The sequence below is a fragment of the Pteronotus mesoamericanus genome, unplaced genomic scaffold (assembly GCF_021234165.1).
Source record: "Pteronotus mesoamericanus isolate MK-2021 breed Mesoamerican mustached bat unplaced genomic scaffold, CSHL_Meso_final scaffold_85, whole genome shotgun sequence".
In the NCBI taxonomy this organism is placed as follows: Eukaryota; Metazoa; Chordata; class Mammalia; order Chiroptera; family Mormoopidae; genus Pteronotus; species Pteronotus mesoamericanus.
In genome coordinates this window covers 70334861-70350321 of record NW_026555329.1, presented here as the reverse complement: position 1 = coordinate 70350321, position 15461 = coordinate 70334861, and the positions used below count along the sequence as shown (strand labels likewise).

At 40.6% G+C, this 15461-nt stretch overlaps 1 protein-coding gene and 1 pseudogene across 6 annotated transcripts in view; both read right to left on the bottom strand.

Annotated features, from left to right (window-relative positions):
* Nucleotides 1–15461, bottom strand: part of CALD1 (caldesmon 1) — a 190588-nt gene that overhangs the window by 55763 nt on the left and 119364 nt on the right. The window lies entirely within an intron of this gene.
* On the bottom strand, nt 7082–10230 carry LOC129062940 (40S ribosomal protein S3a-like; annotated as a pseudogene).

The window sequence follows — 15461 nt, the reverse complement described above, 5'->3', positions numbered from 1 at the left end:
CCCTTATATTTATGCATCCAACATAGGAGCACTTGACTATATAAAGCAAATACAGACGTACATAAAGGGAGAGATTGACAGTAATACAGTTGTAGTAGAGGACTTTTAACACCCCATTGACATCCATGGATAGGTCTTCCAGACAGATAATCCAGAAGGAAAGAGCAGCCTTAAATGACACATGAGACCGGATGGATTTAATGATATTTTTAGAGAATTTCACCCTAAACAAAAAAAAGAAAAACACAAAACCACATGGAGGCTAAATAACATGTGACTAAACAATGAATGGGTTAACAGTGAGATCAAGTAGGAAATCAAAAGATACCTTGAGACAAATGAAAAAGAAAATACAATGACCCCAAATCTATGGGATACAGCAAAAGCAGTTCTAAGAGGGAAGTTCATAACAATACATGTCTACCTCAAGAAAAGAAAAATCTCAAAACAACAATCTAACCTTACACTTAAAAAAAAAATTGAAAAATATCACCTGACAAAGCCAAAAGGGAGTAGAGGGAAAAGAATAATAAAGATCAGAGCGGAAATAAACAAAATCAAGTCTAAAAAACAGTGCAAAAGATCAATGAATCCAAAAGCTAGTTCTTTGAAAAGATAAACAAGATTGATGAATCTTTAACCAGACTCATCCAATAAAAAAAAAAACTGGAGAAAGGGCCAAATAGATAATATCAGAATGAAAGAGAAGTCACAACTGACACCACAAAAATACAAAGGATTGTAAGAAAATACTACCAACAATGATATGTCAATAAATTGGACAACCTAGAAAAAATGGATAAATTCCTTTTCAAGACTGAATCAAGAAAAAACAGAAAACCTGAACAGACCAATGGATTACTACCAATGAAATTGAATCAGTAATCAAAAAACTCTCAACAAACAAAAGTCTTAGGACAGATTTCACAGGTGAATTTTAGCAAACATTCGAAGATTAACAACTATCCTTCTCAAACTATTCCAAAATATCCAAGAGGAAGGAAGACTCCCAAGCTCCTTTTACGAGTTTAGTATTACCCTGATTCCAAAGTCAGAGAAAGACATTATATATATATGCACCAATGTATGTCAACATAAATATATATGCCAATATAGAAGGTCTGTCCAGAAGGTATCCAGCCATGTAATATGAAAAATAGAGACATTTACTGTATAAGATACTAAATATAAGAAACATTGTACTAGGACAATGACCCCTCAGTTTCCTTTAAAGTAGGCATCTTGGGACCTCACACAGTTCTCCCAATCGCCATCAGCTGCCTCATCATATTTTCCTGAATCTCATTGGTGGTCTGAAATCTCATCTTTTTCAAAGGTGATTATACTTTCGAGAAAAACCAGAAGTTGCAGGGCACCAAACCTGCGCTGTAGAGTGGTTGAGTCACCTGGAAGATTTGAAATTTTGCCAAAAAACTGTACGAGATGTGATGCATGAGCAGGCACATTGTCAAGATGAAGATGCCAGTCACCTGTTGCCCATAGCTGTGGCCTTCTGAATCATCCCAATAGTTTCCATGGAGAAATGTTGAAGCTGAATGCAAAATTTGATGCAGATTCATTGCTCTACTTGCTCAGTCATTTTGAATGTGATGGCCACACAGCTCACATGCTCACTCAATGGTGTCTACCACCCCCACTGACTAGTACAGTGAAGTCATCATTGTTCACACATGTGCATTCCAGTCTACTCTCCCAGGCTGCCAGGTTAAAATAACATTGTGCAAACCATTCTCGTTATATTAACAATGGATGGACTTTTTCCAGACAGATGTCGTAAGTAAAAATTCTCAACAAAATAATAGCAAATTAAATTCAGTAATGCATTTTAAAAGATCATATATCATGATCAAGTGGAATTTGTTCCTGGTATGTAGGTTTGGATGGATATCTTCCAGTGAATTAACATGGTATACCACATAAACAATAGGAAGGATAAAAATCATGCGACTATATAAATAGATACCAAAAAAGCATCAAACAAGGAAAAAAATGCCTACATATAGGAAAAGAAGTAAAACCATCATTATTTGCAGAGGCCATGATACTATATAGAGAGAACCCTAAAGAATCTACCAAAAAAAACTATTAGAACTGATGCATAAACTTAGTAGAGTAGCAAGATACAAAATTAATATTCAGAAATTGGTTGCATTTCTTATATACCAATAATGAACTATTAAAAAATTAAAAACCAATCCCTTTTATAATTGCATCATAAAATACCTAGGAATACATTTAGCCAAAGAGGTAAAAGACATATATTCAGAAACTTATAAGACGCTGAAGAAAGAAATTGAAGAACATACAAATAAATGGAAACACATTAACATGCTCAGGCACAGGAAGAATTAATGTCATTAAAATGTCCATACTACCCAAAGCAATCTATAGATTCAATGCAATTCTTATCAAGACACCAATGGTATTTTTCACAGAACTAGAACAAATAATCCCCAAATTTATATGGAACCACAGAAGACCCAAAATGGACGTAGCTGTCTTGAGAAAGAAGAACAAAGTTGGAGGAATCACAGTATCTGATATCAAACTATACTACAAGGCTATAGTAATCAAAACAACATCACACTGGCATAAAAATGGATTCATGTAGATCAATGGAACAGAATAGAAAGCCCGTAAGTAAACCCACACCTGTAGGGTCCATTAATGTACGAAAAAGGAGGAAGAATATAACAACAGGGTAAAGACAGTCTATTCAATAAATTGTGTTGGGAAAATTGGACAGATACATGGACAGATACACCTTCATAAACCATATACCAGAATAAAATCAAAATGGGTTAAAAGTTTAAATGTAAAGCCCAAAACCATAAAACTCCTGGAAGAAAACATAGGCAGTAATTGTGCGGAATTTCTCTTAGTAAAATGTTTTCCGATGTACTTTCTCGGGCAAGGGAAACAAAAGAAAAAATAAACAAATGAGACTACATCAAACCAAAAAGTTTTACACAGCAAAGGAAACCATCAACAAAGTGAAAAGACAGCCTACTGAATGGGACAACATATTTGCCAATGCTACATCCGATAAGAGGTTAATATCCAAAATTTATAAAATTCATACAACTCAACACCCCAAAAACAAAATCCAATTAAAAATGGGCCAACAATCTGAACAGACATTTTTCCAAAGAGGACATCCAGATGGCCAATAGACATATGAAAAGATGCCCAAACTCACTAATTCTCAGACAAATGCAAATTAAAACCACAATGAGATACCACCTCACACTTATCAGAATGGCTATCATCAGTAAATCAACAAACAATAAGTGTTGGTGAGGATGTGGAGAAAAGGAACTCTGGTGCACTGTTGGTGGGATTGAAAATTGCTGCAGCCACTGTGGAAAACAGTATGAAGTTTTCTCAAAACATTAAAATGGAACTGCCTATGATCCAGTGATTCCACTTCTGGGTATATATCTGAAGAAATTCAAAACACTAATTTGAAAGGATATACAAACTCTTATTTTCACTGAACATTATTTACAACAGCCACGATACGCATGCAACCCAAATGCCCATCGATGAGTGGATATTGTAGTAATTATGTATTACTATTCTAGTACCGGGTGGGTACTAGAATTATCGGGGTGCTCACTTCGTAAGTTATGTAATTGTCTAAACACTATGCTGGACACCTGCAACTACTATAAAATAATATTGAATGTTAACTGCCATTAAAAAAGAAAATTAAATAAAAGAAAGAACAGCACAAAATAATTCAGCCGGCCACAGACGTGGCCATCCCTGAGATGATCTGTAAACATTTGACCTATAGAACTACATGCAATTAAGAAGAATGTAATGTAACCAAGGTAACCCATCCATTAAAAACTTGTCTGAGGTAATGAGATTTCTTAATTGTTCTGTATACATTCTAGAGAAAGAAGAATACAAAAAGTGAGGATTTGTGACTATGGCTCTCATGCCCTGATTCCGATGACCAGTACTGGTTAGCGTCCACACATTACAACACGCCCATGCTGAAGCCTGGAATACCACCATGGCCTTCTTAAAGAAATACCTGTCGCGAGCATCCCAACTCCATTCACCCCATGTCTGTGTTCATCAAAGATTTATGATGATCTGTAGCTTGCACTGGTCTTTTTCTTTGATGGTACCTGCCCCCCTCTCTCCACTCCCTCAAAAAAGGGGACCCCGTATACAGGAGGAAGACTGGTAATTTTGCCAGTTATATTGACTGTTCATTAATAAGTTAACATTCTAGTTTGAAAGAAATTTCTCGGTCTTGTCATCCTATCATTGCCATAGATAGCAATCTCACCTTTTAGGGTGTGAACGTGGCTTACTATTAAAAGAAAAGCCAAAACATCAAGGGGAACACTTTGTAAAGTATATGATTGTCTAACCCCTCTCCTGTACAGCTGAAACCAATACAAAGTAATATTGAAAGTAAACCATAATTAAAAAATAAAAACAAAAAGGGCAAAAACAAAAGCCAAACAAAGAAGCATTTATTAACTAAATTTAATTATTGAGGGATGAATAACTTGCATAAACACAGGGGAAACATTAAAGTATATCTTCACTATTTATGACTTTGAAATGGATAGGCTGTTTTTCAATTACTTGCCTGAGAATTTCACCCCTTACATGCATGGGAAATAAAGTTTAAACAATACCCATGTGTCTAGAAGTGGATGTTGGTTGAAAGCACAATTCTCTACTGTTAGGGCAAAAACAAATGGATTGAGCCTACAAACCTGAGAAGAAACCTGTCTAACTCGTTTCATACATATAGTATGTTCTTTAAAGGCTTCAAAATGTCAGAAAGAAATGCAGCCTGGCCCTGCCATCTGGAAGCTGGATGATATAAGAAGATGCATTTACAGCAGTGGTTCTCAACCTTGACTGCACGTTAGAACCACCTGGGGGAGCTTTTAAAAAAATCCCCCTGCCCAGGTTGTGTCCCAGACCAATGAGATCGGACCTGCCCGCTGGGGGTCTGATCCAGCCGCTAAGGTTCCCCAAGTGATCCCAGTCTTCAGCCAGGCTGAGAACCACTGACTCACAGTGAGTGAACAGTCCCAGCCAGAGGCAATTATGTCAAAGGCAGTGTAGAGTCATTCAGAACGCGGAGTGCAGAGAAGAGTCATGTAGTTCGAGATCAGAGGGGAAACGAATGAAGCCACTCATTCGGAGGGCCCTAAATGCCAGGCTCTTTTTGCTGCTTTTCTTTTCTGTAATAGGGCTATGTCAATATTTACACGCAGAAAGTAGCTGTCACTCAATGTTGTTGCACAGGTAGTTTTTTCTGAGCTTGTTAAACATTTGGTTAAATGCATTGTGTGGTGTAGCTTTTGCTCTCTGCACGTCCAGGTGTGCCCAGGTCCGACACCGCCTTCATTCGCTGCTGCCAGTCCTTGGAGGGGGAGAGGGTTTAACCTACACACTCTCTTTTTGTGATGAAAACCTCATATAACCCCCAATTTCTATCTTTTTCCCATCATGGATGCTTTGTGTCAGGATGCTGCTCTCCAAGCTCAGCTAAGGATCCATGAGAAAACCATGCTTAAAGTCTGTTTCATGGAATTTGAACAGTAGAAAGAGAAAAAACGAGGGCAGGAGCCAGCCAAACCAACAAGGTACCTGCCAAACCACACCTTATCCTTCTCAATCAGCAAAAACATCGTCCGCTGCCGGACTCCTCTTACCTCACCAACGGGAGCTCGTTCATTCCCTTATTAGGACACTGGCAGTGGCGAGAGAGGCTGCTCGCGTCTGAGGCCCAGGAGTGGCTTCCACAACATGTGCAGCTCATCAAAAACGAGAAGAGGGTAACAGCCACTGGAGGAGGAGACTGGAAAAATTCAATCCTCTCTGTATGGAGGACAATCTGTCTTGGTAGGCCACAATTATGGTTTTGGATTAAAAAAAAATTTTTTTAAAGGCCAAACCAAAAAACCCCAAAGCTAATATATTTTTTTTTTAAGTGCATTTTTTTGGAAGGGTGTTTTTGCCTTAGAAATGCAGTCAAGGAATCTCAAGTTAATTGTTTCCGGAGAGTTGGCTATATAGCCAATGAGTACCTCATCTTACCTTTTAAGGAGAGCTGGGCTTGAGTAGTCTCTCCCAGTTCTACAGCAAACACCTGAACCTAGAGGCATCCTTTTCTTTTCTTTTTTTCCTTTTTTTTTTTAAACCTGGAGGCCCATCCCCTTTCTGTGTTTCTGCTTCTTATCTGTTTACGAGGGTCCTCTCTCCATGCGCTAGCCCTCATCCTAGCTTACCACCTCTTTCTTTTCTCACAGTGGAGCACCGTTCACACCAGGCTTATTTCAATGATCTCGGAGTAGCTTCCAAGTCAAAGTGAGAAGTCTCCCTGCTATGATCTGTGTCAGCAGGCTGTGCTGTTAATCCCATCCTGTTTAGCGCCGAAGCTGTTTTTAGGGCCAAGTCACGAACTCACACCCATCCAAGCAATAACGGATGACAATTCTAACTGTCCAGAATTTACAAAACACTACCATCATGGATGTGCTCTGATTTCATGGCTAGAATACCCGGGAGACAGACACTGTTATCATTCCTACTTCAAAGATGAATGAGTCACCCTCTTTCCTCTAAACGAGGGGTGTTTGGGGCTCTGGGAGATTGTCGGAGGCCCCCGGGATTCACGTCACTCTTCTAGGTTGGGCTGCTGCTAACTAGCTACCCCTGCTATAGTTGACTCCTTGCTCCAGTGTAGGTAACACTTCTAAAGCTAAAAAAATCACACACAACAGCCATTGTCTACTTAAAAGTAAATGGTAACATGAGTAATTAAAAAAAAAAAAAAAGAGGGATGTGTTAGACCAGCCAACCTTGACCACGGATGAGTGAAGCAAACAAATAAATTGTTTAAGTGAATGAGTATGTTTGTTTATTGGTGATAACACCCATTTGTGCGGTACTTCTTAGGTGCCAGGCAGGATGCATCTCATGTAGTCCTTACAATAATGTTGAATGGATATGATTATTCTTTTTTTCCCCTCAGAAATAGGAGTTTTTTCATTTGTCACCATTAAAAGTCTGAGTTTTAAACAGATTCTTGGACTGGGGGCTCATCTCTGTCAGCTCGTTCAACTTTAGCACCTGTCTCATCCCCAGCAGCTTTTCCAGAACGGCTGCCTTCACCACAAAGCTCCCGAGTTTTCCCAGTTCCAACCTGGGCTTCTTCAGCATTTTGACTTTCCTAACTAAGACCCCATGGGGCAGATAAATAGACTGGCAAGTCTTTTCTATGCCTTTCCCAATGCGATCTGGAATCAGCTTATTAATCACTTCTTTCAAGTCATTTGTCTGCACCTCTCGGGTCATGGTTTCTATCATCTCCCTCTGGATTCGGCGGACCTGCTGACGCTGAGCGTAAAAGGTCTATTGGATCTGATAGTTGGCGTTTTTTAGTGAGACTGAGACACACTAGACAACGCAAATACCCATCGGTAGTCTTGACATCAACGTGCGCTTCAGTTGCGGTCTTGCCAGTTTTTGATCATGGAGCACATTTTGTCACAAGTAAGACCCATGCCATGGAAATTAGTCAGGCAGTTTTTGCCCTGACCGTCCTTAGTAATTAGCTTGAATTTTCTAAATGTAACTTCACCATTCTGCACATCGCCTAAGCCCACTTCAAAAACACGACCTCTGAAGCCATCAGATGCAGTCTGGGTTCCCTGAGTTCTCGTGACTCGTGTTTTTCCAATATTTCTTTTACTGAACAGAGCTGGCACTTTCCCATCACACCACACCACACCACACCAATCTTTCTCAGAAAACTGATCAACCACTTTCTTCCTGACTCCCTTTTTAGACACGATGATTTTTATTTCAAGTCTAAATGAGAAAACCCGGCACAAATCACTTGCCTAGGGTTGCACGCATAGTATTTTAGCTACCATGTGGCTGACCCCAAAGTCTAGGCTGTTTGACCTGCTGCAACATACTCGTATCTATTTCTTCCCAGGTCTCAGTTCTTTGACTTTGACAGGACAGGATTTAGAAGTTAATATATGGAGAAGTTCAAAATTATTCAGAGGGGTTATTTTCTTTTAATCGGCCTAAGAACGTCATGTGATATTACTAACAGTGAGGTGAGAGGAGTTGCTAGTTGTAGGAAGTCCAGGCCTCCCACTCATTGCCTCTTTGTATGGCCTGTGAAGCGGTATCTAGGCCCCCAGACTGGTTACTTAAGGTCATGAGTCATGAAAGCTCAGAGACCCTCTCCAGCCCACTCCTCTCACCTCCTCTAGCCCTGTCCTGCCAGGAGGAGAGCTTGCTCACCAAGCAGGATCTGATGTCATATAATAATTGCTGCCAGACTCTCCCACTCAGAGACCAGAGGTGAGACTGTGAAAGCCCAGGCAGGAAAGAACATCCGTTAAGTGTTAAGCTGGGGAGAGCGAGGGAGCGACCAGAAGCCAGTTTGGAGCAGGCCCGGAGCCAGGAGCCAGTCAACACACACACCAGGCAGGGAGCAGGTGGGCCAGTCAATCAACCCCTCTGGCCTCATTTTCCTCACAAGGGAGGTAGGGGTCCTTACCTCGTAGTGTTGTGGGAAAGTTAGATGAACTAATATTTGCAAAGTACTTAGAACAGTGTTTGGAACATAATAAGTTCTAGAAGAGCATTAACCGTTTTTATTACTTTATCATTATCATGATTGTTATGATCCTCGTCCTCTTCCTCCTCCTCTTCATATGGGAAATAGATCCTGTGCGTATATGTCTTCTAAGGTCTGCCGCTCTTTCCAAGCATGAAGGGGAGAACTGGGCAGAAATATTTTTCCGACTTAAGGATCTTAACCTCCCTTTTACTGAAAGTAATAACACCAGAGAAGCCTGGGAAATGGAAAATAAGTGTAGGGGAAATTCTTATCTTTTGTTGGTATTCTCTTATTCTTCCTCTGTTGACTTTCTTTTCTCTGTCTTTTTTTGAGGAGTAGTGTGTGTTGTGGGGTGGGGGAGGAGTGGCAGCGCAAACTTCTGAAAAATGCAATGCCTTTTACCTTGAGTTTTCTCTCTCTCTCTCTTAATCCGTGTCACCTCTCATTAAAATGTAGATGGGAATTTATCATCCCGCAGCCTGATCTTCCCATGCCAGGAAATGAACGTGTCCTGGTGGATGAGAAGAATCTCCTTTTCTCTTCTCCTTTGGGGCTGGTTGAAAGCCCAACTTCGTGGAGAATTGGTGGGTGAGAGCTCTGTGCATGGAGGTTGGTCTCGCTCCGACCAGAATGGCTTTAGACAGACTGCCTGTCAGTGGCGCATCCACCTGGCCTCACTGTCCCAGTATCTTTGAGCCAGCTGTCATTCAAATTGTGCTCGCGAATTATTCCACTTATTGCTTATGAATTAAACTATGAAATGCTACGTTAAAGTACCTGAAAATCTTTCAGTACTTGCGAGGCATTGAATTGTGTCCTTTAAAAAGAATACGTTGACGGCCTATCTCCTGGTACCTCAGAATGGGATCTTATTTGGAAATGAGGCCTTTATAGAGGCCACCACGTTATGAGGATGTCATCAGGGTGGGCCTTCTCCCAATATGTCTGATGTCCTTGTAGAAGGGGAAAATCTGGACACAGAAATAGACGTGCATAGAGAGGAGACGATGTGAAGAAACACAAAGAAAATGTTATGTGAAGGCAGAGGACTGGAGTGATGAATCTGCAAGCAAAACCATTAAAGATGGCCAGCAAACCACCAGGAGCCAGGGGAGAGGCATGGAGCAGACTCTCTTCACAGTGTTCAGAAAGGAACAAACTCAAAATTAACAGCCTGGCTGTTATTTTAAGATACCCAGTATTAAAAAGTATCTCTATTACGGTAGCCCTCAGAAACTAATGCAGTACTCAACTTAAGGATCTAACATAATTTTTTTCCAACAGTTTATAGCACCTTCTCCTGCCTAATTAGGTGAGTAGTTCATTACATTGAACCAGCAGCCATCTGATGTATGAAGAAACCTTCTGTTGTAACTTGTACGTTTATTCCCTCTTATGCTCAGTTTTCACCTTGGCGGGGTTCCTTTTGCTGCTCTGCTGTCTGGGGATCTTGGTTGGAGATTTACCTGTGGCTCTGAGCTGGGCTCATAACACTCTAGGCTTCTTAGGCTCCCGGGACAGCAGGGCAATGGAGTCTGTTCCTGGGTGGAGGGAATGTTTTGCGGGATCTCTCTCCAGCCCATAAATCTTTAGGAGAGACAGACTTATAACACTTCCCTAGGTCAAATTCAATGTTTAAGGAACGTCAGAAATTTAAAAATCGTATACAGAAGAGGGAAAGTAAGTGGAAAATAAATCTTTCCCATGATACTAATTCCTTAGAGACCTGGGGTGGTTCCTTCTATGGCTCGAAGGCTGTTTCCCTTGGGATGAATGGAGATTGTACACACTTCCCAGGCGCCCTTGTCTCTGTGAGATTAAAGGAAAAGTCCCTGCTGTGCTGGAGCCTAAGGAGCTCTTTCCCTTTAGTGATTAGGAAGCGTTCACTACGTACCTAACTGATACCAGAATATCATTTTCATATTAGGCCTCCCCAGGATATAGAAGGTTTGCTCAGTGCTTGGAGGTGAGGGTCCGGTTTGCTGCGTTGAGTTCTAGGAAGTCTGTATGTCCATGTTATGGGCTGAATTGTGCCCTTTCCAAAAACACGTTGCGGTCCTATCCTCCAGTACCTCAGGATATGACCTTACTTGGAAATAAGATCTTTACACATGTACTTGAGCTAAGATGAGGTCATTGGGGGGAGTCTCATCTGATATGACTAGTGTCCTTGTAAGAAGGGGAAATTTGGACACAGAGACAGACACACAGAGGGAAGATAATGCGAAGACAAGTAGGGAGAAGGTCACAGGAAGGAACGGAAGCACTGGAGCTTTGCTGCCACAAACCAAGGGACACGGAAGGCTGCCAGGATCTGGAAGTGGCAGGGAAGGATGCTCTCCTTACAGAACACAGAGGGAGCGTGGCCTTGCAGTCACCGTGACTTCAGACTTCTAGCATCTAGAATTGTGAGACAGTTGAGTTTCTGTTATTCTAAGCCACCCAGTTGGCTGGTGTTTGTTTCAGCAGCCCTAGGAAATTACCATATTTTGCCATGTACCATGTGCACATTTTTGCCCAAATTTTGGAGAGAAAAATAAGGATGCACATCGTATGTGGATGGTACTAATTCTGTACCTATATGTTTTTAATTCTTTTGTTTATGTGCATGTGTTAAAAGTATAACTCTAGAAAGCAATAACAGTGTCTGTATGTTAAAAAATAAATGCTAAAATTCCTTTATAATACAAAAACAAGCATCTAAATATAAATAAATACAAAATTGAGTTAAAAAATTAAAATGAAAGATTTGTTCCCCTTGAAAGTTAGGGCCAAAAATATGAGTGTGCATTATACATGGCAAAATACGGTAATACAACTCTTCAGGACTTCCTGCAAGGCACCTCGATTCACCTGTTAAGCACCCGTTCATGCCAGGCATTGCCGTTGTTAATCACCACCCTCCCAACACCCTTTTGAGCACTTCCTAAGTGCCAGGCCCTATGCCAACCAACTTTACATATATTTTCCTCTTTTTGTAGATAAATAAACTAAGAAACCCAGCGAGAATGAGTAATTTGCTCAAGGGCGTGCAGTTAATAAGATGATGTGACTAGAATCTGAATCCAAGTTTATCTGGAGTTCAGAGTCAGTATTCTGATTTTATACTCTCCTCACCTGTCAAGGTTACTTAAAGACTGGTGGCATCCATATCTCTGGCCAACAAATCTTTACGTCTTACTACATCTTCCTTCACAGTCTATCTAGTTTAGGTCAACTACAAAAAGTAGTAATTCTATATTTTGCCCCCAAAGTCCATTTTTAGCATGTTTCATTTAGCTTCAGAGTTATCCAAAGGGTGGCAGTACGGGTTATCATTTTTAAAGCAGTAAGTAAATGGAACAACTAAAACCCGAGATGAAGGCCTCCTCTGATATTTCCGAAGTAGGTGGGTGTTTTAATGACTACACGTCAATCACAATTTGACTTTAGCTGCCTTTGCCCCAGCATCAGTCGCCTTGTTGGCATAAGATATCAAGCCATCTCTCTCCTGGGGTCCTTAGGGAGGGCAGCGAAGAAGGAAGAAAAAGGTAGAAAACGTAACAGGAGTGAAACGTCCCCCGCAGTTTACACACTTCCACGTCACTCATTCTTTCTATGGTCACTAAACTTGCACAACAGTTATTCTACTGGTTTTTTACAGATGAGGAAACTTGGGCACAGAGAGAGTAAATGGGCCGCTCAAGGTTACACACTGTGTAATGAGTGAGAGCTAAACACAGGTGTGGCAGGTCAGGGCGTCTGGCCCTGGTTTCTCATCTGTCGCGAACGTGCCCATTTTGTGCAGAGGAGGTGTGTCTGGCCAACAGGAGCGCTGAGATCCCTTTCCGAACAGCAGAGCCCCAGAAAGACTGCCTGCGAGGGGGCGGGGGTGGGCCTCAGCTTCCTCCTGAAGGCCGCTCCTCTGCTCCAAAGGCTCCGTGTACCTAACATGCCTGGGCCTCACTTACTCGTTAAAAAGTTGCGCGAACACAGTCTTTTTCAAAAGTTAAATCCATAGGCATATCATAACACGGTGTTAGACAGCTGTGAAAATTATCTACACAAAAGCTACAGGTGTCATGGAATCACATTAAAGCTACGTGTTTAAAAACTCCTTAAACTTGTATGCACTCTACGTATTTTTCTCTGGAAACTATGCAGGGCAGTTACGAGCTGTGGCCTTTGGTGGGGTATTGCTGGTCTGTGTCAAGAATGTTTTCACTCGTCACAGAGCAAGAGCGGGCAATTTATTTCCTTCTCTTTGGGTGAATAGAGTTCTTATCTTATTATATTATTATTTTACATTTCCTCTGCTACATACAAGGGGAGCGATTTGGAGGATTGAGTTCTAGAAAAGGTGAGCGTAGACCTTGCTTGTAAGGCCCAGAAAGTGGTCGCGGAAGGATAAAGGAAAGGCAGGGAGAGCGTACGTAGCGGGCAGGACTAGCCTCAAAGTGTCCAGCCTGCCTTAGGCCCCAAAGAAGAGTTCATCAGCACAGAAGAGATCTGACAAAAATACTAAGACTCAAATGAAATATTGTAATCAGTGTCTGCGTGACATGAGGTTTACAATAAAGAAAAAGTGAAAGATCGGTGAGAAAAGTACCCTGTTTTCTCTAGAGGCTTATACCTCTTAATAAAAGTATCTCCTTTACTGGTTGCTATTGCTTAATGTCAGTTGTTTTAAATAAAAAGTAGTCTTAAAAACAGTGGGAACTAGTGTTTATAAATCCAGGGAGCTAGAGCAGATACTATCAGGCAAAGCAGACTCCTTCCAAACTGGCTCATGCATTAAAAGCCCTCCGACCACCTACTGGCTTCCTTGATTTTATAACCAGAAAAAGTATTTAAGGGCAGAGGAGTGAGGATGACCTGGCTGAGCTTCTTACATACAAACCTAGTTACGACATCGCAAACAAATGCCATTCTGAGATTTTTATTTCTGAAGTTGCATAATATTAGAGCCCGTGCAAGATTCTTTTCCCAACTCTACAAAAACAAATGGTCTAAGTTGTTTCTCTGATATTAAATTTTAATTGGGAAAAATAAGGCTCTTTAATGATGACGCGCATTTGCTTTGTACTTAATATTTTCCCGTATACTTTAATGCATGTCATTTTAATGGACGGCCTTGCCACCGTGCGAGTTACAGCAGGCAGGCATGTCTCTCCGCTTTATAGCTGTGTTGGAGGAAGATGAAGTGGCTTCCTGGAGCTCACGGTGCTGATTATTAAAGGAGCTAGGCCAGAATCCAGGCCCTCTCATTCCCACCCAGAACGCTTCCCCCGAAGCCTCCAGACCGACCCCTACAGCCAGCAGCCAGCGCTCTCCTGGGCCAGCAGAGCTTCCCAAGCTGCTCAGAAGGCAGGGCCCGCGTACCAAGATGATGCAGTATGTTCAGTGGTTTTCAAACCTCAGTTTGCAACTTTGGAAATCTATTTAGTAGGCTATGAGCAGCATTTCTTAACGAAATAAAAAAGAGTATAGAAAATATCAGGAGGCGGGAAACAAAATAAAAAATATACCTGTATTCCTATGTTATTGTATTGGGTTGGCCAAAAAGTTTGTTTAGTTTTTTCCGTACAATGGCTCTAGTAGCGCTTAGTTGTCTTTCACTTCATTCGAAACAATTTTGTTAGATTGAGTGTATTGTGACAGCTGTCATATCGGCCTGCATTTTTTAAAAAAACTTACCAAGTTGTGCATTTTTATGTAGCTACTTTAATATTGAAGATAGAAGGAAATATGCAACATTTTTGGCATATCATGCCTCACTGTTTCAGGAAAGGTAAAAATGCAACTGAAATACAAAAAAAGATTGGTGCAGTGTGTGGAGAAGGTGCTGTGGCTGATCAAATGTGTCAAAGATGGTTTGTGAAGTTTCATGCCGGAGATTTCTCACTGGACGATGCTCCATGGTCGGGTAGACCAGCTGAAGTTGATAGCAATCAAACTGAGACATTGAGAATAATAAACGTTATACAAAGTGGGTGATAGTCAACATACTGAGAATACCCAAATCAATAACGTTATGAGTGAAAATGAAAAAAAAGTCTTTTATTTTATAGAAAAAATCATATGGACTTTTTCGCCAACCCAATAGCATGATTCACAATAGCCAAGGTAAGTAAATTAAAAAGTGTGTATAAACACACATATACACATAGTATATACTTATACGCATATGAATAATATGATGGAATACTATTCAGCCTTATAAAAGAATGAAATACACTTGCAATGTGGATGAACTTAGAGGACATTATGCTAAGTGATAAAAGCCAGATAGAAAAACAAATACTGTAGGTATCACTTACATGTAGAATTAAAAATAAAAACACCAAACTAGAATGCTGTTTGCCAGGGGCTGGGGGTTTGGGTTTGGGGGAAATAGGGAGAGGCTGGTAAAGGGTACAAGCTTTCAGTTATAAGATGAATAAAGTATGAGGATCTAATGTACAGCATTGTAACTATAGTTGACAATACTTTATTACGTAACTGGAATGTGTTAGGAGATTAGAATTTAAGAGTTCTCACCAAAACACAAAGAAAGAAAAAAAATGAAGATAAATATAAGAGGTGCTAGATGTGTTAATTAACTCCATGGTGGGATTGCTTTCACAATGTATAGATAATATCAAATCATCACATTATACACTTTAATGATAAAGCTAAAATGTATCAGGGGGCTTGTATGGAGCAAGTTTGAGGACGGTTTTGTGAAATCGTTGTTTCAAATACGTGTGTGTATATATATGATACTATATCACAAAATAAACCTAAGTTTATTAAATTCAAGGTTATTTTAACTTGAGTATAAAAGAAATCTGCA